General features: G+C 38.3%; 1 protein-coding gene across 2 annotated transcripts in view; it reads right to left on the reverse strand.

The window, feature by feature from the left end:
- LOC134660816 (protein bric-a-brac 1-like) overlaps positions 1-26187 on the reverse strand; it is a 243152-nt gene that overhangs the window by 87032 nt on the left and 129933 nt on the right. The gene's annotated exons all lie outside the window — the stretch shown is intronic.

A 26187-nucleotide genomic window follows, 5' to 3' on the forward strand; every position in this document is an offset into this window, starting at 1 on the left:
CGTGGGATTTGACAGGCTAAGTACAATTCGGATACGAGTGATACAACGGCTGTGTAAGGTATGATACCTGTCAAAGTCACGTTTGCGATGCGATACAATCATATTTAAATTCGCAGGATGATTAAAAAGATCACGCATGACATTTGTAGGGACTTATACGCGCTAATGTCAATATGTTCTTCGCCAAATTTTATGAATTTTGAACAGAAGTAAGTTACTATTAAAGAAAGTCGTAAGTAACAAGCCGTTAAAAGAGTGTAGGGCTTAGAGAGCAGTTGTCAACTGCACGAATTACGTGGCCACTTCCGCCGTGGCGTGTTTGCCTCCGCTCCTAGCTGGTTAATTGCCGAAACAATTAAACCATTTATCAACAGTACGAATTTTAAGTGTCCGATTTCATTCGACATACGCACCATGCACCACGCCTACGAGTCCTTAATTATGTCACGTGGCCACGGTACTCATATTGGGACATTTTGGTACATGATTACTTGATTAATAAGCTTTTACAATTTCCGCACTTTTTTAAAGGAGACAGCGATAATTATCGTTTTTTTATTTAATTGTTGAAGACTGGCAGTAATGAACATCACGCGTGTTACTTGAACTAAAGTAAGGCGGCGTTTTTTTTTTGTTGTTCCCTACAATTTTTTTTCAAATTTGGGATTTTTTATGTTATATCTACTCAGAATCACGAGCTCTTTCTATCCTAATAGGAGAAAAAAAGTGTCCTAAGGTTTTTATTTCCATTACGTCACCATTTTTCATAGACTTTGTATGGCGGTCGCGGAATGGAAAGATCGAAAAATGTATGGAAATTTTGGGACACTTTTTTTCTCCTATTAAGATAGAAAGAGCTCGTGATTCTGAGTAGAAATAACATAAAAAATCCCAAATTTGAAAAAAAAGTGTAGGGGACAACAAAAAAAAACGCCCAAGGACGTTAAGCACGAAGAATTTCGTACATTGACGCTCCTAATACACTATTCCCATCGCACGCGCATTATATTGTTGTTCCTCTCGCACAGTGTCATTGAGTTCACGCAGACGCTGACGTAAATGTCAAACGCCAACTCGTGGTAGCCGTGCGTGCCCGGGATCGCGGATATCATTGTTTTGAATTGTTAATTTTAGTTAGGTTTAACAAATAAAATTGCGCATTTGTATAAGCAATTTTCATATTTTTAGCTTGTGTGCAAAAGTTGTTACAAATTTTTAATGCTGCGTTTTAGACCTACGGTGACTGCTATCCTAACAAATCAGAAATAAACAAGCCAATTGAGACCTTATTGTTAAGAGCGGCCAATTAATATGTAGTGGCCAATAACCTTATAGCAATCACCCTATGTCGTGATTTTTCTCTATCGAGCTAAAGTTGTTTAACCTTTTCGACGCCGTGTCAAACACAAAAGCTGTCACGCTGACGTCACCTAAGTGTCAAAACTGAAATTTAACTTTATGCATATGCATGTAGGTCTATGTTGCTCTGTGATATGTGACCGATTAATCGGTCTTTGGCGTTGAACCTACGGTGCGGATATATCGGTCATTGGCGTCCAAAAGATTAATCGGGTTTGAACAGATGAAGTTACTAGAAAAAGGCCTCAAGATTGCTATTCATATTTTAGGTATGATCTAAAGAGGCGCTTCGATTTTTCAAAAACACTGACTGAATGCCATGCACCTTGAAACAAAACCAAAAATATCTTAATCTAATAAGTAGGTAGTAGTAGTAGGTATGTATCCATATCAAGAGTGTAACCTAAATTGCTCAAAGTATTCGAAGTAAATCTCGCGAAAAATACTTGTCTATCCAGTTTGCACTTTAGTAGCGGCAAGAGTAGGATGACGCACAATGTCATATTCATATTCATATTCGTATATTCATAATAAAGAAAGGCCAGATTTATCCAGAGGTAAAGGCATTTTTTGGGCAGCGCACGGAGGGCGAGTGTAAACTAACAGTGATACAGGTTGCGCAATAATTGGCCACAGCAATTACCAGTGTCGCGGTCGCCCGCTGCGACCACCGATCGGATGGTTTGATTCGCGCGAGTTTTTAACCACACGAGCACCTGCGGGGTTAATATCGTCCGATACCTCGCTGATAAACGGATACACGTTTTTGTGGAAGAATACTTCTGCCTGAATTGTTTTTAGACGATTTAAATCATATTTCGTAACAATAAGGCTAGCTTGAATGGCTAAAAATGTATTGTAGTTTGGCTATCTAGTTTTTTAATAATAACAATATTTTAATAATCTAGGTAGTTATGTTTTTTCGTGTAGGCTTTGCGTCGAGCACGGCAGCAGTAGCGATTGATATTTTGGTAACGTTTCAACATTTAAATGATACAATAAATTCGCATTATCGCCTTCGCGCGAACGGAATTATTTCGGGCGGGACGCTTGATTAATTAACTGGATATTGTTAAAGTGATAAAAACCAACAAGCTACAGCATGCATTATGTACGAAATTGATTGGTATTAGCACAGATTTCATTAGAGTATTAGTATATTTTATAGAAATATCAACATTCGATAAGCTAAAATGCAGCAAAAAAGCATTCAAACGCCAAAATATTATTACACACTATTTATGTCACGTTTTGACAAAACTAATTTAGTCTTGTCAGGTTTTATAAATAACAGAGGAGTGTAAGTAGCGTGTTCAGTAACTCAATCTGATTGAGACCACAGAAGGCGAGTTCATACAATGCACGGTTGAGCTGGTCGCATACGAACCACTGGTCGCCTCTTGGCACTCGTATTCCCCGTCAACGTCATGTTCCTATAGACATGACAGGGGATCTGTGTAATTGAACTGATTGATTTGCTTTATTGCGGTAATTGGCCAAAAAACGCATTGCCTAGCACCATAGGCACTCGTAGAGAGGGAAGTAACCTTTGAACACTTGTAATAGTGGGACTCAAATTACGTAAGTATAGTTCAAACGCTTTGCAAAGACAAACGAGTAATATTACCTTAGAATAATAAATGAACGTAAAGCCATAATTTAGGTGGGGAATCAATTGTCAGCCGGAATAACCAGCGACGCTGGGAACGGCGGGTGGAAAACTATTCAAACTATCAGAATTCATTGCACCACCGCACTTAACGAGGCGAGTAATAAAATGAAATCTATTCGTTGTTGTGGAAATGTATACAGCGGGACATCGAGTTGATTGCTGCCATATTTCACGTTTCACCGGGACCGGGAGCCGCTGATGCCGCCGCCGCGCCGCTGCTGTCACCGAATTCCATCAGCTGTTTCATCACCCTTTGCACTGGTGGCCGCTGCTTATATTCGAGAGCGGCCTAGTATCAGAAATATCCTTGTCTTGATATTTACCAACATAACACAATGTTTACTTATTTACCTACCTATTAAAGACGATTCAGAATGATACAAATACAGCGTAAATTAAATCACGTTAAAATGACCAGTGAAAACTGATAATGAAATCATATTTAAATAATGCGCACGACCAAAAGTGGCTGGAACTTCAGAGCTTTTCAACACCGTTCGGGATCAAATATTGACCTCGACTCAACACGTTACATTTTCCCGCGAAAAACATTCACACACGAAATGATGACAGGCTGTGCCCGAACAGGGACCGAATAGCGCACGGTTTAGTTCACAAATTAGTTTGGCAGCTGGAAAAAATTAATTGGATCACCAATCCGGCTGGCCGCGTTTTTGCCGTTGATGTATTAACATTATTTTATTGGGACATCGTCCGCCGATTGCTACGATATTGTTTTTCGAATTTCTCGTAAACAATATTCCCATTCGCGAATTAAAAAGCTGGCAAACCGTGGCGGCAATGTTTAATGATACTTCTATTTGGCCGAGTACAATTATGAAAACAGTAAAAAGTGTGGAAAAATATTTGCCTAGGTATTGTGTAAAATGTTTTAGGAAGTAGGTAGTATTTTAGAAACTGACATTCTAAACATTAAGAGGATAGTGGACGACCGCTTCTACGTAGTAGTATAAACGTTGTCCCCATTTTCCTCTCTGGATCTTGACATTATGGAAATAGTAGATTGTTAACCAAGGGGTCGAAGTTTAATGCTCTAGTGCAGAATCGTATCACTTTCTGCACACCTTTTAAAACAACAATGACTCATATCAGAGCATGACAAATGAAAATGTTTTTACACAATTTATTTTATATTAACCTTTTTTTAATATTATAAGCAGGGGTCGGACAAAAAGTGCGGATGACGTAAAAATGACGTAATCTTGCACACAGGATGATGTTTGAGTTTGTATTTAAACTTCCGTGTGACATGTAGTAACAAAGTAGTATTAATGAAGTAACAAAATAATCGTAAATAAATCCATGGAATTAATAATACAGGTGGTAGGGTGATGTAGTGAATAAAATAAATTTCACGAAACTTGCCACAATATTCGAGTAAAGATGACATTTTAGAGCGTTTTCTTATACATTAGTAAATATAAATTTTAGCTAAATATAATCGTGAAGATACAATAGCTAAACAATAACGAAGTCAATTTATTGTTCATCTGATGGACAATGTGTCAGTCAAAAACGTACTTACTCATTTCAAGTGGCGATATCGTTTAATAAAGATGTTGATAAATGATAAGTGATAATTGTTTATGAAAATCAAAAATACTATTTGAAATCATCCTATAAGTGGTTTGACGTCATCCGCACTTTTTGTCCAACTCCTGATTATAAGAGTTAGGAGCGTTAAACAAATTCCATACAAATCTTTAAAAGCTCATAACCATTAAAATGTCAATCAAGTTTCGAAAACTAGTTTCGATAATTGAAAATGAGGAGTTTGTATTGAGCCACATGACGTCGTCCTCTTTCATCTTAAATACTGACATAGTGTCATCGCCAACTTGTTATTTAAAAGCAAATAAACAAATCGTTCCACAGGCAAGTATTAACAATCCATAAAATAGATTACAGACACATAAAATAGTATTTTATGCAACCGTTGTTTAAGAGAGGTCAAAAAAGGCGAGTGGCGTGAGTAACAATTTGAGGCGAAGCGAAAAATTGTTAATTTAAAGACGTCACGAGTATTTTTTGACTCAGTTAAACAACGTTGCATACAATACTTTTTCTACGACCAAGCACTTACTTTGAAATAAATTGTAAATTTAACAAATATTTTTAATTCAAGAAGTTGCAAAAATGGAGAGCACGGGCGGGAAAAGAATGAATGAATGAATGAATGAAATAAAATAAAAAATATGTCTATGGTTCACTTATTTGTCAGAGATGACATTTAAAATAAGGTTGGCAACAATATATTTCATTCAATATTTTTTAAGTGGTCATTACACTAAGTATCGTTCGCCAAAAAGATAAATTCTTTTTTGGGGAATAGACTAAAGACTTGTCTTGACAACTATAAGGTAGGGTTTTGAAGGTGTGTGCACGACCCTTTAAATGACAAATAAAAGTACGGGAGTAGAAAAAAGAACAAATCATTCGTTCATGTAGTAGGTACAAGTTGTATAAAACACAGGTCAAAAACCTATGTAAAAATGGATGTATTAATAATTAGAAATGTTCCAGGTACAACGTTATTTCCGATTCTCGTCTCGATGCACAGACAGCCAATAACGGAAAACTGGGCTATCCGGGTCTCTGAAAATAGTTTTTTTTATAATAGGAATAGGTAATAGCAACAACAACTACAGATGTGAAAGTTGCGGAAAGTTCTCACAAATAATGGACATTTTAAGAAAACTGTAGTACAGGTACCAAAGAAAACTTTCATTTTCGAAATGGAAAATTTCAATTCACGTACAAAAATATGAAAAGATTCCGAAAGTTTACAAGTGGAAATTTTGCAATTTCGAAACCTTACCGGCGGCACATCAATAACCACAACCAAGGCATTTAAACATTTTGAGAGATTTTTACAAGCTTTAAGTTGCTGTCGTTCGCGCGGGCGTCTTACTCGCACTAATACAAAAACGCACAAGTCAGAGCAAAATGAACGCGCGAATCACAGTTAATTAATATCATTCAAATTACGGTTTCATATCAGGAACAACGAAAATTACATCTGTGACAGAAAATTATCATAAAAAGCTACCTACTTCAACCAAACCAACTCCAAAAATGACAATATAAGGGTTTCAGACCTAGCCAAGGGTTGACTGAAAATATGCATTTTACCATCAGCACAGACTAGGTCTTGAATTTTTACCTATATGATCAGCAAGCACATTTCAACGTCGGCGAGTAGCTTACAAACAAAAGTTGATTTTAACTTCAATCCAGTTTACGCGCAGTAAACGTTTGCAAATGACATATCAATTTCTCAGTGAATTCGGAAACCCTAGTGTTAATTTCATTCGATAGCGTGACGAGCGTTCGCGTTGGCGTTATGTCTTTTTTTTGTATGGGATTTTGAATAGCGCGCCAAGCAGGACGTTTTGGAAACTCAAATAAACAGGTACTTATATTAAAATAAAAAGTTTACCAAGCATTCAGAGCATACGAGCCACGGCGTAGGTAGGATTTTTCGTTCAAACTACCTATAGGCGACGATCTTTCGTAGGCACAGCTACGAAGTCTGCGCCGTAGCCCAGGGCAAGTAATTCCCGTATGTAATGAAAGCTTGCTTTTTGCGAATATAAATATGATTTTAAGGGGGCTATCTTATTGACCTTACCGCCTTAGTCTCTCAATATGCTGTGACATTAACATAGAGTTTTTAGAGAAGCTGTTTGAAATCAAACATGTAAGGTGAGTTCGACTAAGATCGGACACCGGGTAAGATCGTATGATTCAAATTTCTGCCTGTTGCGGGGCTTTTTTTTAATGCTGGCAAGGTGATGCAATGCCCGGGACAAAACAGCGCATTGCATCACCTTGCCAGCATTAAAAAAAAAGCCCCGCAACAGGCAGAAATTTGAATCATACGATCTTACCCGGTGTCCGATCTTAGTCGAACTCACCTTAACCCATGTAAATAATCTATGCTTAACATTGACAGGTGTATTCGAATTTCAGTTATTATATCTGTTTCCGATATGATACTGATCTGTCAGTGTCAAAAGTTATGATTTAATAACTAAAATTGGAATACGCCTGTCAATGTTAAGCGTAGATTATTAGATAGATTTTCTAGAGTCCTGCTAAAAGAACTTTGCTCCCGGAGGGGCACAATACAGCTGTTTTAGGCCCCATTTGTTATTTATTTTCCAGTTCAAATTTTAGTTTTAAACGAAATCTTCAAGTTTTAAACGAAAAACTTAATTGGTTTTTCCTTTCCAACAATTAAAAAAAATGAGTCAGGTTAGCTCTGGGTTAGCTCGGTCGAACATCAGTTACAATGACATTATGCATTTGAAATCGCCATCCGAAAATAGCTATAAAGCAAAATATCACAATTTGCCATTTAAAACAAGTTAAATTGCCTTGTTGTATTAAATACAATAGTCATGTCGAGAGATATTTGTAGGTGAGGTAGAGGTCAGTCAGTACTACAACAGTAATGGCTGCACCGATCATTAATACAGGACCCATAAAACATTTTGCCCGGGTCCCGCCACCGGGCCAATGTCGACTGTCAACTGGAAAACGCAATATACAGCGAGCAATACAGTCGCAATTGTGTCGACCACGGAAAAAATCTCGCGCTGCTAAAGTGAAAAAGCCACAACGAATTGGAATAACGAATTTCAAATCCAATAACTCGATCCCGTGGCGGGATTCTTTTGCTATCAGCAAGCGACGAAAACGAGAATCTAGGCTTGCCTATGTTTCGCGTAGGTATACGCTGGCGCCGCCTTGCCCGGCTAAATGTATTCCGGGAAACTGTAATTTAACGTATGAAAAAACAATAATAAATCATATTAGATAACAGAAGTACCTAAATTAAAGAAAGAGGGTAAGTAAAGCAATCGAGGCAGACAAATAGGTTTAAAAAATGGCAAAGTATAGTTAGTATTTATTTTTAGATTTTTAAATTAAGGAAATTGTGACTGTGGTATGTACGAAAATTGTCTAAATGAGTGATTTAAATTGAAACCACCCCCGTTAAACATAGAAAAGCTTTTGTCCAGGAGCCAATTTTAACCAATTATTGACAAAGTGCAATTTATGGTTAATTTTATTAACTGTTTTAAAGTTTGTATATAATTGGCAGGCCATTTCGAGTTTTAATTATAAGATCTGTGTCTACTGACTGTATTGGAAACGGACCTAATAACTTAAACTAGAATTGGCCGGTAAGTCCTATAATTGAATAAAATATCAACATTTATTTATTCATGGAAAAAATAATTTTAAGCGTTTTCTATCAACAATTTGTATCTTGGCTAGACACCAAGGTTTTTGCTGTCACAAACCATTTTATCAATATCATACATAAGTAATATAAGTAGTTATTAGTCTGCCATGCAGTCACAGTGGACGACACGTTTGTATGGAGATTTAGACAAACTTACGGTTGCACAGTCAATTGCACTTAGTTGTTACGGTTTGGCGGTAACAATCTCTCAGAAAATACCTGTGTACCTACAAGGACTACAAGTACCTATTTTATGTATCATTACCGTCCGTGCTGCAATATATTTTAATACATATTGTATACTTATTGGTGCATGGCGATATCAATGGAATTGCGGACGATATAATCTACTTATCAGGGGTTTGGTTTAAATTTCTTTAACTGATGTCGTGACATCAGCATATTTGTCTATCGCGACGCAATTTTCAATTCGGAAATAAATACACTACACTTTCATCCCTGATAAACAATCAGCAATCCGATATTCGTGTCTCATGGAACGAACAGAAAACGACCAAGATCAATTAAAACGTGCCCGTTGTACATACTCTACATACGTACTTACACTACGAACGGATCGTGCATTCTCATTGCTCACAGAGCGTAGGCAAATCATCCGCACAGGTAAACTAGTATAACTGTGACCTCGAATACACATACTCGCAGTAGGAGAGCGCACGTATACTTAGGTACTGGTTCATCGGAGCGCTCGATTAGCCTGCGCTTGGCCTGCGAATGGAATGTCACCCCAGGGCGCGGAATTAAAAGCTAGGGAACTTCGTTATAGTTTTGTCGTGTGAATTGAAAGAAACTTGTTACGTCGTCGATATGATTCCAATTTCAAAAGCGTATCCGACACCTTGATTGGATCCCGATATATACAAGGCTCAATCGGTCGCTACGTGATTCTTTCCTTTTACCTATTACACAGATAGGTGCAAAACTGAACGAATTGCTCAAATTAACCCAATTTTCACCGTCCTTCCCCCTCCTCAAAATAATTCATATAATGCACACAACATTCATAATTTAAAAATGTATAACTTCAATTTTTTCTTGTAGAATTTACCTAGATAATTGTCCGTGTGCGATATGAGACAAATAAAAGAACATACGTCCTATTAAATACGAGAGTTTTGACTAAAAATACTTGTACATACTAACAAAATATACAGTGCATGTGAAACAACTTAATATATGTAGGTAGGTACAAGTGAGTGAGACATCTTATTATCCAAAATTACAATGAAAATAGCTACAAGTATTTAAAATGTCCCAAATTATTAATTACAGTGTTGTTAGGCTTGTTTAACTGTCCTTCGTAGTAATAAACGCCCTTAGCACAACCTACATACACGATATTGAATTAAAAATGATTGGAATACATAACAAAATGTCACGCTGTACTGAAAGTTTCCATTGCTACCGTTTCAATTTAAGAATAATATCAAAAAGGTTTTAGAATTTGACGGCGTCCTAGCCTAGTCGGTGCCTAGGAAGTCCCGGGTTCGAATTTTGGTAACGGCAATTATTTTCCTGTATTCTATGTAAATGTATTGGTATATTACTCGTATATATTTATTTATTTATTGAGGAGATAACACAGAAAAAAATATACTACTCAAAAGAAAAAAAAGGCTAACAATTTCAAAACAGCAATACAACGTAAAATGTCTTGCACATCGAAATTACAAAGGAAGACAATTGCACTGCGAACGTTTACGTTCTACGTCTTTTTTTTTTAATTTAGGGTTGGCCGTTATAAATCGGTAGTCGTCTAAGGAAATCGATATAAATTTTTCATTTTAGATCGCAACAATTCAATTCAATTCATTGTTTTATTCATAAAACACAAACACGTCACATTTTACATGTCAAATTTTTAAACATTATTAAATCTAGGTAAATTTTGTTATAAATACAATAGGTGTTAGATATTTATAACAAAGCATTATTAAATTAATTATATCTTCTTATTATTATTATTTATTAACTATATAATTCTAGCTTTATTTGAATCTCAAATAAAATTCATTAAACGTCACAATTCGATACCTCAGTCTAGGTGCCATCCAATCGTAATCGCTTGCTGTGACAATCGATTTGGGTTAGTTACATCTCTATATACGCAGTCATAATGTGTCAAATAATGCAAATACGAATAACCCCACTATAAATTTTCTGGCAACCAAAAAATTTAGTGCTCACAGATTAATAAAATTAATATTGAAAAGTACCACAGAATTGCTCATTTACAAATTACAATAAAAATATAGGCCTTACCACTTCCATTTTTTTTTATTCACGTTGAATCAGGTAAGATCTTCAGGACTCATCAAAATTAATTTTAAAACGTAAAAAAAAATCCGCTAGGCTACATTTCTTTGGAGGTCAGAAAAGATAGTTAACGATCTAACATATCTGACATTTAAATTTGACAACCGACCCACCAAACACCGTTTTCACGTTGTGCTTTTCACGTAATGTTCAAAACACTTAAAGGCCTTTCTTCTTTTTTAGATATTCCTACTCAGAGGTATTATACAAGTATGTTATATAGTCGCCTAATACCCACAACACAAGCCTTACCAAGCTTACTGTGGGACTACATAGTTCGATCTGTGTAAAGTTGTCCTTAAGGTAATATATATTTCTTTTAAAAATAAAATGTGGCTTTAAGTGATTTCCGTTGGCGAGTGTCAGTTTCAACCCGCAAACGGGTCCACAAGTCCGCAAGCACCCATATATATGCCTTATTAATGTTGATGACTAGGAAGAATATTTAGTGTTTCTTCAATATCGGTACATATTTGAATTAAATATTTCAAATAACCTATTAAGTAATCGAAGCTTAATGTTGTTTGTCAGAAGTAGTATCGTGGTAGTGTGGGAACGCGTCGTAACGGGAGGTAAACACATTGTCCTAGTCATTAACATTTATCCGAGCTAACACCGCGCTACACAAATAGCGGGAAAACAAAGTTTGTTGAGTAACGTGGTTATTACGACAAGTTTATTAAATAAAATATCGGCCCCTACTTAGCGAGCACGCCCGTGCTGCCCGCCTCGACCCCGCGCGCCGCCCGCCGCCCGCGGAGGCGTCCAACTTACACAAAACTATTGCATATTTTAGTGAAACGCGCCGTGGATCATAATTTATTCAGATTCACATTTCCTAGTCTTGGAGCGCGATATTGACTCTACTTACATAATGCATATAAAACAACCTCCAGGTACGTAGCTGACAAAGGGATCATACTATAGCGCTAAAAGTGTCACGTGAATGAACATGAGTTTCATATCTCGACTGCATAATTTGTCACCTGCCATGTTAAGCTTGGTAATGACGATCTCCCTTAAATTATTATTAATGGACTGTTAGATAATATCATAACGTTACTTACTAAAAGGAATAGTGACGCAATATAGTCGCTTAAAATGAATTTAAGAAGGTAATATCTGTACTTTGTAATACGTGACGCGAATGTAATTTATTTATTTCAACTTTATTGTGTGATATAACATTGTACAAATGGTGGACTAAATGCATTTAGGCATTCTTTACCAGTCAACCATTGGGTCAAACAGAAACATGTACTTAGTGCAGGATTGTAAATATCGAGATGAAATCAGTTTTTCTTCACCCTGGTTAATTATCAAATTAATTTGGGTGGCGCATGTTGATAAGACGCTACGAGTCCGAAGCGACTAAGATGGAACCAGCAGGACAGTAAGAGGCGAACGGGGAGCAGCACTCGGTCGGCGTCAGTGTACATTTTGCATGACGCCGTGTGCGCCGACGGTACGTTGGAGGGAGAGGCAAGAGCGAAAGAGACACGCTCTGGATCTACATTTAAAGCGCATTGTAAGCAAACGCATTATTAATGTAACAGTTTTAGTTGTCGGAGAGCAGCGGCGCGCCCGGCCGCCAAGAGCGGCCCGGGTTATACATGTATCATGCATACGCTATTCATATTTGATTCCTTTTAATTCCAGACGACTTTCGTTACGAAAACGCTTCATGTCGGCGTTTCATTTAGCTCCACCACGTCGCTATGCAGCTCCGGACTATACACTCGATTTCGATTAGTTGTAGGGGAGGCATTGCATGAGATGTACGTGTATAAGCGTATACTGTGTTCAAGTTCGTACTGACTGTTTCTTCCATTTATTAAAGCACAGTACCTATCTGAAGCTAAGGTACGTAAGGCAAGTTACAAAGTACTAATACTAAGTCACATTTCACATTTTTAACTTATTGCCTCTACATAATTATTTCACGTCTCTACAAATTGTACGGATACTTATAGTTTATATAGCAGCAACTTTCTAATAAAGATAATGTTTGTATCCGGTATTCTGAAGCTATCTTGTAGTGTTTATAGTACATTGTTTGATATTTTCATAAGCAACGTATAAGTATAGGTACAACAAATTACAAAAGGTAAGACTGATAAAAATTGAGAAAGTAATTATTAAAAGCGATTGTGTTAATATACATGTGTGTGTAATAGGTATATATTTAATATAAGTGACAAATATGTAGCACCTACGTCTAATAAAATTGACCATGGGTAATCGTAGCCACATCACGCATTACACTTTGATACTCGTAGGTACAAATATGTATACAATCTTTGACCTTCATTCATCCGTCTTATTTTTTTTTAAATACAGGGACATTGTCACAAGCCAATTGAAATGTAAATGGTATCATTTAGATAACATTCTGATGACAGTGTATTTGCGAATTGGCCTGCAAGTCTATAACTAGGTAATTTGAAAATAACATACTATTCCATTTTGTTTTGTCAAAATCTCCTCCGTATAACCTAGATGAGCTGCAGAGAAAACCTTTTAGAAATTAGCATTTTAAAACTCTTTTTGAGAACAATACTCCATCGCTGCAAGCCTCCAATTCCAAAAATAACATACAAATCGTTATGTATTTAGAAACGAGGCGTGCCGTGTGACGCCTTAAAATTTGGTTGAAAGCGATTCAGTTGCCGAAATGTCCAGCCGTATCTGACCGCGATAGTACAAAATGGGTCGGAGCTTAAATTCTTTGCCGGTACATATCAGTGAAATATCAACATTCCAAAACATATCCAATTTTTCTCTTAAATAAATGTCTCATAATTGTTGTCGTTACTACAGGACCTATTAATGGGAATAGATCCAAAAAGAAACGTGCCCGGTTTTGGGGTTAGTATTTAAGTAGCTCTCAATTGCAGCTATTACTTTAGTGTGGACAATAGACATGGTGCGTCGCAATGAGGGCGATCGGTCCCGCTCCAGTGACACCTGCTAATTCCTCCCGTTTAATCTGGCCGGGCGCGCCCTCTGCCGAACGGATCCGCAACATGCACTCCTGCCTTAATCGTCACCGCATTAAATATTACATTAGGCGTCGCATGGCGCAGGCGCGGGCTCGTCTCAAGATGACAAAGTTCAGACGTACACTCGACTCAGCACTTATCAATATTTAAGGTTAAGAGCATTTCAAAACGATAGTAATAATGCATGCGAAGGTTTTAATGAAAAGTATAGGTGACCTATGCTGATTAAGACTTCCAATCGATTAAAACACAATTTTATTTGCTCGTAAAATATTGTTATCTGAATTCTTTTTATTTTGGTCAGTACAGTAAAATTTGGTATGGAATTTTAGGACGATCTCGAACACACGATCCAGCCAATTAGCAAAAATAATTAGTTGTAAACGGATAGTAGAATGAGGCTCGATATGCGTAGATAGTTTTAGCGCTGCACGGCGCACATTGCAAGCAGCCCCTCCCGCAGGCCTACGTGCACAAAGCACCGCACTTCACAATATTCTCAAAAACAAATCGCGGCCGAAGTGCGAACTACGCCGGAGTGCAGTTCAAATGACTCGACCCGCACCTACGTACCTACATAAGTTATTAAAAAAGTGTGCCTTTGCCGTAGGTTTTAATAAAAATAGGCGTCTCGCGCTACCCTTTGTCAGAACATCAGAGGAGCTTGCACCATACCTCTATTAATGTGAGGGCTGCCTCCAAGACGTAGACAGGGCCGCATCCAGACTATTAATTAATAATTAGCACCTCTGCTGGATTCTGCAGCTTATTGTTACGTAGGTACATTGTCCCGCCCAAGGATATTAGGCTCTACCGTAATGTAACTTACGTGTATTGCATTTTGAATAGAGCATTTTTACTCTTACTTTCGTATGTACACTTAAAAGGGTCTTTTAATATTAAGGAAGGTAAGGTAGGCCATTTAATTAGACTAATAGAACAAAGTGCACGGTATGCAAATTCATAGTACCCATACAGATTTCTTATTCATAATAATAATAAAACACTCACGGTCATGTTTAGTTTGATTTGTTTTTAAGTATAAAAAATAGTTAATATTTAATGCATGCGTATTCAAATTCGTCCCTGCGAGGAGAGCGCGCGCGGAAAACGATTTTCCTCAGTTTTCCTATGTTCTATATGAGTGAATGTGAACATAGAACTAAGGTCCTTTTTCATCAAAGCACGTCACATTGCGACGTTTGGTTTAGACTCGTGACACAAAATAATTTACTTGAGCGCTCCGGAAAATACTTTCTCAACGGATTGAAATAACTATTACGAGAATGATATAGGTAATCACTGAAATTTTAGATGTACTTAACATTCTGCTCACGAATATGTGTCTTGTTAGTGAAATATGGTTTATGCGACTGATGATAGTATTGAACGAAGAGGTACCTATGCTCGGTTCACATGCATAACATACGATGGTACCCACTTGAGTGCGACTAACACAGAAACAACGGTAAGAGTGCCCTCTCAAGATTTGCAAGTGAAACGATCGGCCGCCGGATGTGTCGGTAATGATAATGTTTTTTCATGGGGGTCATACAATTTGCAGCTTTTTTCATCCGACATAATCTTAACGCGTGCTCGGCGCTCGCCGCGCGTGCGAGCTGCGGCCCTCTGCGCGCCGGCTACGGTCCACAATCGCCCGGCCCGCTCCTCCACACATCACTTAAGATATTAATGAGTGCATCCGTAATAGGCGAAACATACATATGAAATTCAAATTTGTAGCGGGTCGGGAGCGAGCTCTTCTACATATTTTAGTAGGCAGCAGAGTGTGAATTTGAATCTTTTGTTAGCATTTAGAACGTCAGTTTGCACTGGAAACTATGTTTAACCGCATCCAGATGTATGTATTTTGTATCCAGCCACTTGGACAGTGCGGTCGCCGCCCGTGTTCATCGCGTCTCGTCGCAGCTCTCGTCTCCGACCCGCGGCCCCTAAACGTGACAAACACGCGAACGTATAAGATTTATAGTTTCTATACAAAAGCAATTAGTGAAAGCGAAAGAAACGGGCGTCGGAAAAGTCATTGGACATAATTCATAACAAACAGAAATAACGGAAAGCCCGTTCGGCGTGGGTAGGCAATGAATAATTCTCTACTGTGAGCACCCTGCCGACCCCCCTTCTCGCCCCAGTCGCGGCACCACGAAAAAAGTACACGACCCGAGTTTTATAGTCAGGAAAAAATAGGAGGCGCCCAAAATATCTATACGGCGCATGCAAAAAGTAGAAAAAACTACAATCCCGCTCGCATGAATAAGTGAGTGGACCTTCATATAGAAAAAAGTAAGGCAACAAAAATAAAAGCGGCGTCGGTGAGGGGTATGTGTAAGAGTAGAGACTGCGAGGGAAGTGCAGCGCGCGGTCGCGCGGCATTGTCACCTCGCGGCCGGCCCGGCCCGCTGCGGCGCCGCGCCGCGTCTCCGCTGCCCGCAACACTCCTCTTCCTCTGCTATCATCACGGCCTCCCGGAGGCCCGACTTCTGCCCTATCCACACATATCCGCTGCAATCAATACCTATCTATATAAACTCTAGATTAATATCTGACGTTCTACACTAAAATGATTTAGTAACTGGGAGCAAATAAGTACCTACCTTTATACATACATACATATATATTTTGTATCATTATTTCATTAAGTATTTTTAAATATTTTAGATTTCATTAACGTAGGTACATTTAGCTAGTACACATTAGCTTTTGCAAAAACAAAGGTCAACGACCCGTCATCCCAGTACTTAATCCTGTAACCAAAAAGGAACGCATTCCTGTTTTCAAAATTAGCTCATGCTGCAAGCCCGGCGTTACGGTATGGTATTTAATCACTTTATTAAAGCCATAAACTCGGCGGCCACTGGAGACCGGGCTGCGAAAACAATGGGTACCTACCATATGCTTGTAATAAAAAGTATCGATTCATAATCGAGCCCACCGCTCACAAAATGTCACTTCTGATATAATTACTGTAATGTCGACACGAATCGAATAAATTCATTTGACTCTCGCGTCCGTCAGCCACGATACGCGATTATATAAAAATAAACAAGCAAATCTGCCAGAGCGCAACAGTAACAATGCTTAATTAAAAAGGTGGTGGTAGTTGGGTTTTGGTGTTTAATGAGTTAAAAGAAGTCAGTTGGCCTTGAGCGCGCGGGCGGCGTGCGCGCACGATGCCGGCAGCGCGTCAGCGTCAGCCCAGCAGGGCCAAATCAGATGTCGACAAGTGGCATTTTTCAAACGGGATGAGAAGTTGCTAAATGAACAAAAAACAATTTGCTTCGACGGCAACTAACTTCCCTTTTCACACTCACGTTCGCACGCGATCCCTTTATTATAGGACACCATTAAGTGCATTATTGCCAGCGACAGAAAGCTTTTTAAAGTTTACGGCATTATTAACTGTGTTGAGCACTGTTTAAATACATTATGTTACTCGTTATTATGCTATTTACATTGTTTAATACCACTTTACTTAATACATTACATCTTCCATTTTACCTTCTTGTATTGGATCGTGCTAAATAAAGATATACTTATGTAAATGTATGTGATAAGACAGTGTAAGCAAGTGATTGGCCGTTTATGCACCAAATTTGCAATTGTTTGCTCACAATGCAAGAAATGTCCTCGATTTGCCTTTATCTACAACCCGAGTACAAATAAAGGGTAATTTAGCGAACAAGAAAACACGTACGGACCTATTAAAGTCGCCGTTACGCTGCATTCATCATACTATTTTTTCCCCCTTTATTTCCTTCTTACACGGGCTTTGAAAAGGTTAATGGTTCGATTCAAGTTTCGTATTATTAACCGCGTTTCTGAAACGTTCGAATAAAATTGTTTAGAGCTTTCTCGCAACATTCTTTAGGAAAAAACAAAGCGTCGCGTGCGTTGCGGAAAGAGAACAAATAGAGCGAACCCCTGTTAATTTTCTTCGATTGTCAGTCGCTGATAGCTTTTATGATACGGACTGACAGCATGAGCATTAGAACCACGATTTTTTTTGCAGTCAGTCTGGAGCTGGAAAGGGTACTTTCTTATCCCGCAGAGGTGGAAATGCGGTGATTCGCAGCGTTCGTTCTGCCTTAAGAAAGTGGGCCACCGAGCAAAAACGGCTCGAATCACAACATCGAAACGCTCGGCACCCACGTCATTAAACCTACCGCGACAGGCAGACACCTCTGAAGAATGCACTCTTAATAAGTCATCAGCTAAGTAGCGCTCCCCACGAGGTGTCGGGAGAGGGGCGCGGCGCCGGGGGCGGAGGACGCTGGAGCACTCCGCTTGGCGCCGGCCTCGCAAACCCAATACGAATCACCTCACCTAAACGCGACCTTGCCTTTTATATTTTACTAATACGACACGAAATTCACTTCCAGGTGACGGCTAAAAATTTTAATACACTAACTATTTGTTACCTACTCCGGTGGCAGGGGACATGAGCTCGTGCTCGTGATCTTCGATTATTTTGCAAATGACATTTGCACGTCAAAAACTAGAGAGTTAAAACAAAGGTAGGAGAAATAAGAATAGAATATAGGGGCTCAAAAAGGAATAATACAGCACCGGGGTGGGGGCGGCGCGGCGTTCGCACAAAAATGACACAAAGTATAAATCTGCATACAGTAATGGGGGTAGTAGCCTCTGAGAGGCTCGCAGTGTGCAGAGATCAAAGTGCAGTGGCTTTTCTGTGTTAGATTTGACTTTCGGCAATAAGTAATGAAAACTAATCTTACATATTTTTTCTTAGTAAAATATTACTCAGGTACGTAAACAATAACATCAACAGAGATCTATTCGGAAATCGTGATGATTAATTATGATTACGTATATTAGATAACGAGTAAAACCAAAAAATTCATTGGCTAAACAAATAATATTTGTTATAATATTATTATTTGTATCTGGAATTTCGTACCTACATACTCAAATACACTTCGCAATTTCAACAATCGGACAACAAGAATATTATGCTATTTCTTCTTGAGATTTGCAAGCTCTGTCAATCAAAAGAAAAATGTCGTAACTATGTATGGGATATGGGATGCATACAGAGTTACCTACTACTGTGTTTTAACTTTGAGTAGTAGTGCGAGATACGAGATTTTTTCAAAGTAGTGACGAAACACACCTTACATTAGTAAGTACAGTTCTTTCGAACACGAAATGATCGTGTCAATTTTCGCGACGGATTAAGTTTACGTCAGCAAACAGCCAACGGTTAATACTAATAACGGGAACGAGTTATTCTTTGGCGAGGACGTCACGCAATGACGCGACATCCTCATTGTTATAACGCATTGTTCTCATTAGAGGGAATTACTTGCCTCCTCACAGTGCACTTCGCATTATACCGCAAGTGTCGCACACCCTCCCACTTGAAAAATATCAAGTCAAATAACCTAGCCCAAGAACCACGCTTGCATTCTTGCTCCATTACATTCCAATAGACACGTTAGCTGTATTAATAACATAACTACAAACACGCCCAGTCACTACGATCGAATAAAAAACAATCAAAAGCGAGCACTTACTTTGTAATTTCGCAGATGGTTATAATAAGTAGGCACTCCATTGAATTTTGCGGAAACTTTCAATGGAATGGCAAAGGTTAAGCGAAGTGCACCTTTTATGTAACTAAACTAATTGGTGGCAGACGAGACTGGATCAATATTAAATGAAAGCTAAGTGAATTCTAGCCCACCTCGGAAATGAATGTACACCGAATGACTCTTTGATACCAAATGATTACCAATTCAAAAATAAGGATTCGATCAAGAGATGCTGCGGGGTTTAATTAGAAGGCTCCCATTCAGACACGGATTTTCGAGTAGAAAAAAAACATATTTAATTAGTGCTGGAGACTTTCGTTTGTTGCTCGATATGGCTTGTTTATCAATGGCTCTCGAGTGCCGCTCCCTCCCGTGAGAAACCACAACGCAGCTGTAGTAAGAGTGTAATAAACTAAGTGGAGAGATATCAATCCAATATTTTTCAAAGAAAACCGGCCAAGTGCGAGTCGGACACGCGCACGGAGGGTTCCGCACCATCAACAAAAAATAGAGCAAAACAAGCAAAAAAACGGTCACCCATCCAAGTACTGACCCCGCCCGACGTTGCTTAACTTCGGTCAAAAATCACGTTTGTTGTATGTGAGCCCCACTTAAATCTTTATTTTATTCTGTTTTTAGTATTTGTTGTTATAGCGGCAACAGAAATACATCATCTATGAAAATTTCAACTGTCTAACTATCACGGTTCGTGAGATACAGCCTGGTGACAGACGGACGGATGGACGGACGGACGGACGGACAGCGGAGTCTTAGTAATAGGGTCCCGTTTTTACCCTTTGGGTACGGAACCCTAATTAAAAAAAATCATGAAATTATAACGGCGGTAGTAGTAGGTAAATAGGAGAATCGCAATTAGTAATAATAAGGTGGCAAGTTATCGGCTCTGCTGAGCGAATCCCCACTCCGGCTAACAACAAATTAATAAAATTATCTTTCAACGGAACTGTAATAACGGAAAGTGGTTTTATAACTATCGTCTCGTTCATCTTTTTTAAGAAAAATTATCAGATGGGAAAAATAACTAATATTAATGTAATTAATCAGGTACTTAATCGTTTTTACCAGGTTGGTACCAGGTCCGTTGCAAACAAGCAAGTCACCGTAGCCTATGGACGCCTGAAACTCCTTAGGGGTCCTTATATTTTGTCAAATTCTGTCATGCTTTACAAAATAATTCACAATAGTTATTTAACAACACATTCATAGGTATAATTTACTTCCATATCATTGATAGTTATTTATGTATATTGAAAACATGATAATAGAGTTATCACGAGGAAGTCTCGCTTGTTTGGCCCTCGTGGCGTCACCGTCTCAGCGCTTAATGGACTAAATAATTTATAAATATCAAACATTAATCGGACTAGGGCGTCGTTTTTTTAATTGGTCACGTCCATAGTATCGATTTTGTTGAACACCCCTCTGTTTTCAACCCTGGGCGGCCATAAAAATAAACAGCATTATATTTTGGACGTTCGGGAACAGAGCGAATGTCGCTCCCTCTCTGTCTACTTTCTTCGTCCTTTTCTTTTTAATTCGGCGTATTTTTATTTGCTATGATAAATTGTAACTGCGGCGGGCAGTGGGGTGGGATCCCACCCCGGTACGCTTTTGTTTCGGTAATTTTTTATGTCTGCTGTTGCGCTTAATTGCGTGGCGCTAGGCGGAAGAGTATTGTGACGATATGGGTCAGAGGAACGGGTCCATACGCCCGCTGTGACCTGTCTGACCCGCTCTTGCAACTACTATCGATCTATTAACTAATATTTGTCAAATAAATTTCCTTAGGGAAATAATAAATCTAATCTATCTATCTAATACCTTTAAACGAGCAATTCTTGTATATTTATTTATTTATTTATTTATATCTATATATATTTCGGGGATCTCGGGAACGGCTCTAACGATTTCGATGAAATTTGCTATATGGGGGTTTTTGGGGGCGAAAAATCGATCTAGCTAGGTTTTATCTCTGGGAAAACGCGCATTTTCGAGTTTTTATATGTTTTCCGAGCAAAGCTCGGTCTCCCAGATATTAATGTATTAAATATGTAAACCAGAATTCATTTGTGCCAAATTTTCTATATTCTAGTTCGAGTAATCAAATATTAATAAGTAACGCAAGAGGATCGAGACGATACATCACATCAATGAACATCCGGTGAGGTGCGAATAAGTGTCACATAGCCGTCTGTGTCGCGGCTCGAATGACCCATTCACTACTAATAGTTTTGATACGCGATCATAATATCCTGAATCGCATTATATTGTGTTCACTTTTTGCTGGAAACCGTATAATAAAGAGCACTTAGTAATCAGCTCTCTTATTACTTAGAGCAAATTAATCGTCAGGCTTTTTGCCTTACGGACGATAAAACCAATATAGTGAATTATCTTTCTGACGCGTTATAAACTTAAGATTTAAGATACACCATGAGATGTAGATTTTCGATTTTAATTGAAAGAAAGGAAGTACAGGTGCTATTTTTGCGGATACATGAACTAAACATGTGGAAATTCAATTACAAAGGATTAACGGGTGTATTCTTTTTGGAAAAACAACATGTCGAACTGACAGAGTTACAAGGTAGTTTTGTGAAAAATGTTACACAGTAATGAAAGCACAAAATTTGTGAACTTTTAGCATACGGCGACACGGTGTTTGTAGTGCAGTAAGCGCGTTAGCGGCCGTCAGCGGCCAGGCGGCCGTGTCCCGGGCAGGCGGCGCGACGTAGCCGGGGCAAGTGGACTAACCTGGCGATGCAATTTACCTATTGCTTTTGAATTAACAAAAAGAACGCTCCGCTCGGCGGAGCGTAATGGAGTAAAAATGAAGTTTTCATAAAATAGGCTCGGGATTCCTTTCGTACATACCTACGTTAAGTAACAAAAGTACTCTTCAGTAAATGTCTAGGTATCTATAATGAAAATTATATCTCTAGGTACGCAGCAGTTATTTTTATCGTCGAAAATTAGTATGTATAAAATAATAGTAGCTTTCCCCGACACCGGAGGCGGGAAAGGGCCGTATTAAAACTATTGAACAACATCTGTCCAATCTGACTAAACACGCAATATCGCTACTTTTATAAACATACTAATTACTGGTAAATAAATCAGACCCTAAAATAGGTATGGAAAATGAATAAGCTAAACTTAGTAAGGATGTACGGGTACAATGCTTTAGGGACTCAAATACGAGAAATATATGAATGAAAAATGAGGTGTGAGTAAAAGGCAAGGTCGCATTTGAACAGTGGCAGGCGACAGTGGCGCGCACTCGGCAGCGGAGGCGGAAGCGAGCGCGGGTCGGAATCGGCTCGCAGTGATACGTAACCCCATTAAGGGGACGGTATATGACGTTTTCGATTTAGAGCTCACTTTGTGCAATCAATTTGTTCAAGAAATGTTTAATAACTGCATTAAATTATACGTAAATTTGTTCACGAAGAAGCCGTGTACCGGCTCTTCACGGCATAATATTTTTTATTTGCTGTAATTCTCTACAAATCGACACTAAAAGTATCCAAAAATCAAAATATGGAGTTCCGTTTGAGCAACACGCATTACAGTTTTGCCTTTAACGGTAATTGAGTTGTTGTGTGATTTTGAAAGCTAGATAACTAAACTAGCAAATTATTACCTACTTATATTTTTACTCACAAATACAACACAGAAATTCAATCCCAAATGTAAACTTTCGTACAATTTCCATACATTGACGACATCACTCAAAATTCTTCTTCGAGTCAGATGGCCGCTGGCCTTGGATCGAAGCAGACGTGTACGTCGTTGTAGCTCGTTTTTGACATTATTTAGACATTTCATCATATACGCATACGAAAATGTATACCAGTAGATAAATTGTATTTCAAAAAATAGGGTAAATAAATTTATTTAAAATTTGATTTGTTGTTATTTACAGGTCGTAACGATCGAAAACAGCAGTAAACTATCCTAAAACAATACGATTACAATTGAATTTAAGTAACTTGTTCCTTCAAAACCCGCTTAAAATGAAAAAAGTTTAAAGACTCGTTTTACTGATTGGGATTGATTTTCATTATGCTGGTATCAATTTTGCGTCATTAAAAAAAAGTATATGACTTCTGTACGTCAATGACATTTGATGTCAATTGTAATCTTGTATTTACGTTAGAGAATATTATATATTCATTTAAATATTACTTACCTATTAATACGAAGCGTAATTCGTTTAATACCTGAAAGTCTTAGTGTCTACACCTACTTTGTTGCCGTTCGTTCCGTCTATATGTGTGCGATTACGTGCTGTTCTCAATAATCAAGAAACAAGCCATAATCTTCAAGAATAAAATAACAGCAAGACCAGCATTTAGTACTAACTAGTTTTTGCGGATTTGGAGACAAGAGATGAAGCTTACAGGCTAATACCGCTGCGGTCTGGTTATTGTTATGTGTATATATCGAGTATTATATAAATTTACTATAAAATAACAATGTTTTATTTCAATGACATTATGTGCGTAGGTATGTATGTTTCGGTGATTATAAGAATTTTGTCCACACAATAATCGTGCAAAGCAGAGACTGCATCATGCTTTCTTTACGGTATAAGCGGTATGGTACCGTTATTATTTATCAATACCGGTTCGTTTTGAAGGTAAAACTATACCGGTTGAAATACAAAGTACGGTACCGGTATAAAATTACAGCAGGGACAACCATTTTTATAGGTGTACAGTCAGCTGCAGAGAAAAGGTACGACCAGATAGATAATTGTATGCAGGGGTGGTACCTTTTCTCTGCAGCTAGCTGTACCTAAACCATCATTGACCGAGCGTTGGCGAAGGTCTCCGTTTCAACTTGGGCAAAAATGCTTTCGTATGTCCGAATTCTTCTCCTTTGCATATCACATTTCTCAACTGATTCTCGTGAAAATTTGGTAGTCCGATATAATTATTCGGTTTCTTTTTTTTTGAACAATTTAAAATAGGCAGAAATAGTCATAAAGGACTTAAGCGCCAGTAGGGTCTGTGACACTTAAGACCACTGCGATTATTAGGTACTTACTGGCCCCTATTTCACCACGACCACGATGACAGGTGCGACAGTTGTCGACATCACTGTTGCTGACGTCACAGGCCTCCATAGGCTACGGTAACCGCTTACCATCGGACGGGCGATGTGCTTGTTTGCCACCAACATTTTAATAAATAAATAAACTCCATTATATTGCCACTAAAAAATTCTTATTTTGCGAAGCTAATGACAATTGTCACAAGAAACACGGCAACTGTATCGAAATTGCGACACAGAACTCATTTCCTGTCAAGACTTACCGAAAATTCTTTGAAAAATCTTGTGACAATTGTCACAAGATTTTTTCGCGAGAGAAATGTCTGTTTTATCCGATATAATAAAGTTTTTTTTAATAATAGGTACAATGACGGTGGCAAACACGAATACGGCCCGCCCGATGGTAAGCGGTAACTGTATTATTAAATTGTACAACGGGACTTAATCGCGTATCTAAGTTTTAAGATTTACCTCCGACGTTTCGAGGACGGCGTTGTCCCCGTGGTCTCGGAGAAGACTGGCTTAAGTTGACATCAGCATCTTCTAACCGCGCGAGTTTTTCGAACTACCCGCACTTGGTCTTGTTTATCCGCTTGAACGTTTTGCGGTTCCGTTGTACAATTTAATAATGTGTAAAAATCGTGAAAGTTTAAATCAGTGTTAGCGGTAACTGTAGTCCATGGATGCCTATGGCGTCAATAACAGTGATGTTTTTGTCGTACCTGTCACCGTGGTGAAATAGGGGCCAGATTACGCCGCGCCGCGTGGAACGTGAGGTGCATTGGGGTAAATGCATACCATTCACTCAAGGAAAATAATCTCCCTTATAAGATCACTCGTGTGTCTGCCATTTTGTTAAAGCCAATTTTCACCGTAACTACTGGACTAGTTCAATTGAAATTTCGTACACATATGTCAAGTAAGGAAGTAGTAAGTCGGTGATCCGAAGATGAGTAACGTAAATAAATGAACTTTTAACTTTGCGGCGATTTTTGGTATCATGTGACATATCAGATATAATACATAATTATAAGTAGGTGAGCAAAAATGTACCATAACCTAACTCAGAATTGTATTACATAAATACATATACAAAAAATAGTTCAACGCCAAAAGATTAATGGAAGACCTATGTCCTATAATAGGTGAGTTGGTCTTAAACAAAAAATATGCAATAAAAATGTGTAACTGTGGAACCCATAGTGAATCCTACTCGTACATGATCGGTTTTTATATTATGTACCTATAAGATATTTTCTACTTTATACTTTATAAGTGTACCTACATAATATTTACTTATAAGCAGTTGTCACGTAAAATATTTGTAGATTTTTTTGGAAGTATGTGTCACATCATCATCATCTTCCTCGCGTTGTCCCGGCATTTTGACACGGCTCATGGGAGCCTGGGGTCCGCTTGGCAATTAATCCCATAAATTGGCGTGGGCACTAATTTTTATGAAAGCGACTGCCATCTGACCTTCCAACCCATAGGGGGTAAACTAGGCTCTTATTGGGATTAGTCCGGTTTTCTCACGATGTTTTCCTTCACCGAAAAGCGACTGGTAAATATCAAATGATATTTCGTACATAAGTTCCGAAAAACTCATTGGTACGAGCCGGAATTGCAATTCGCACGCTCTTACCGCTAGGCCTCCAGCGATTTTTTTGAAGTATGTATAGCACAAAAAAAATATTTAGAAATGTAACATTTAAGGTAGGTAATTAAAATACGGTATAAACATTATTGGAGAAGACTTGGAGGAAGTGTCATAGGGATCTACATTCGATGCGTGGAAAACAAGTTCTTTTGTCTAATTATAATCCATCGGCAAACACGCGAGCGCATAAAACGAAAATCATTTTTTTTTCACTCCCTAAAACTCCCTTA

The sequence above is a fragment of the Cydia amplana genome, chromosome Z (genome assembly GCF_948474715.1).
Source record: "Cydia amplana chromosome Z, ilCydAmpl1.1, whole genome shotgun sequence".
NCBI lineage: Eukaryota > Metazoa > Arthropoda > Insecta > Lepidoptera > Tortricidae > Cydia > Cydia amplana.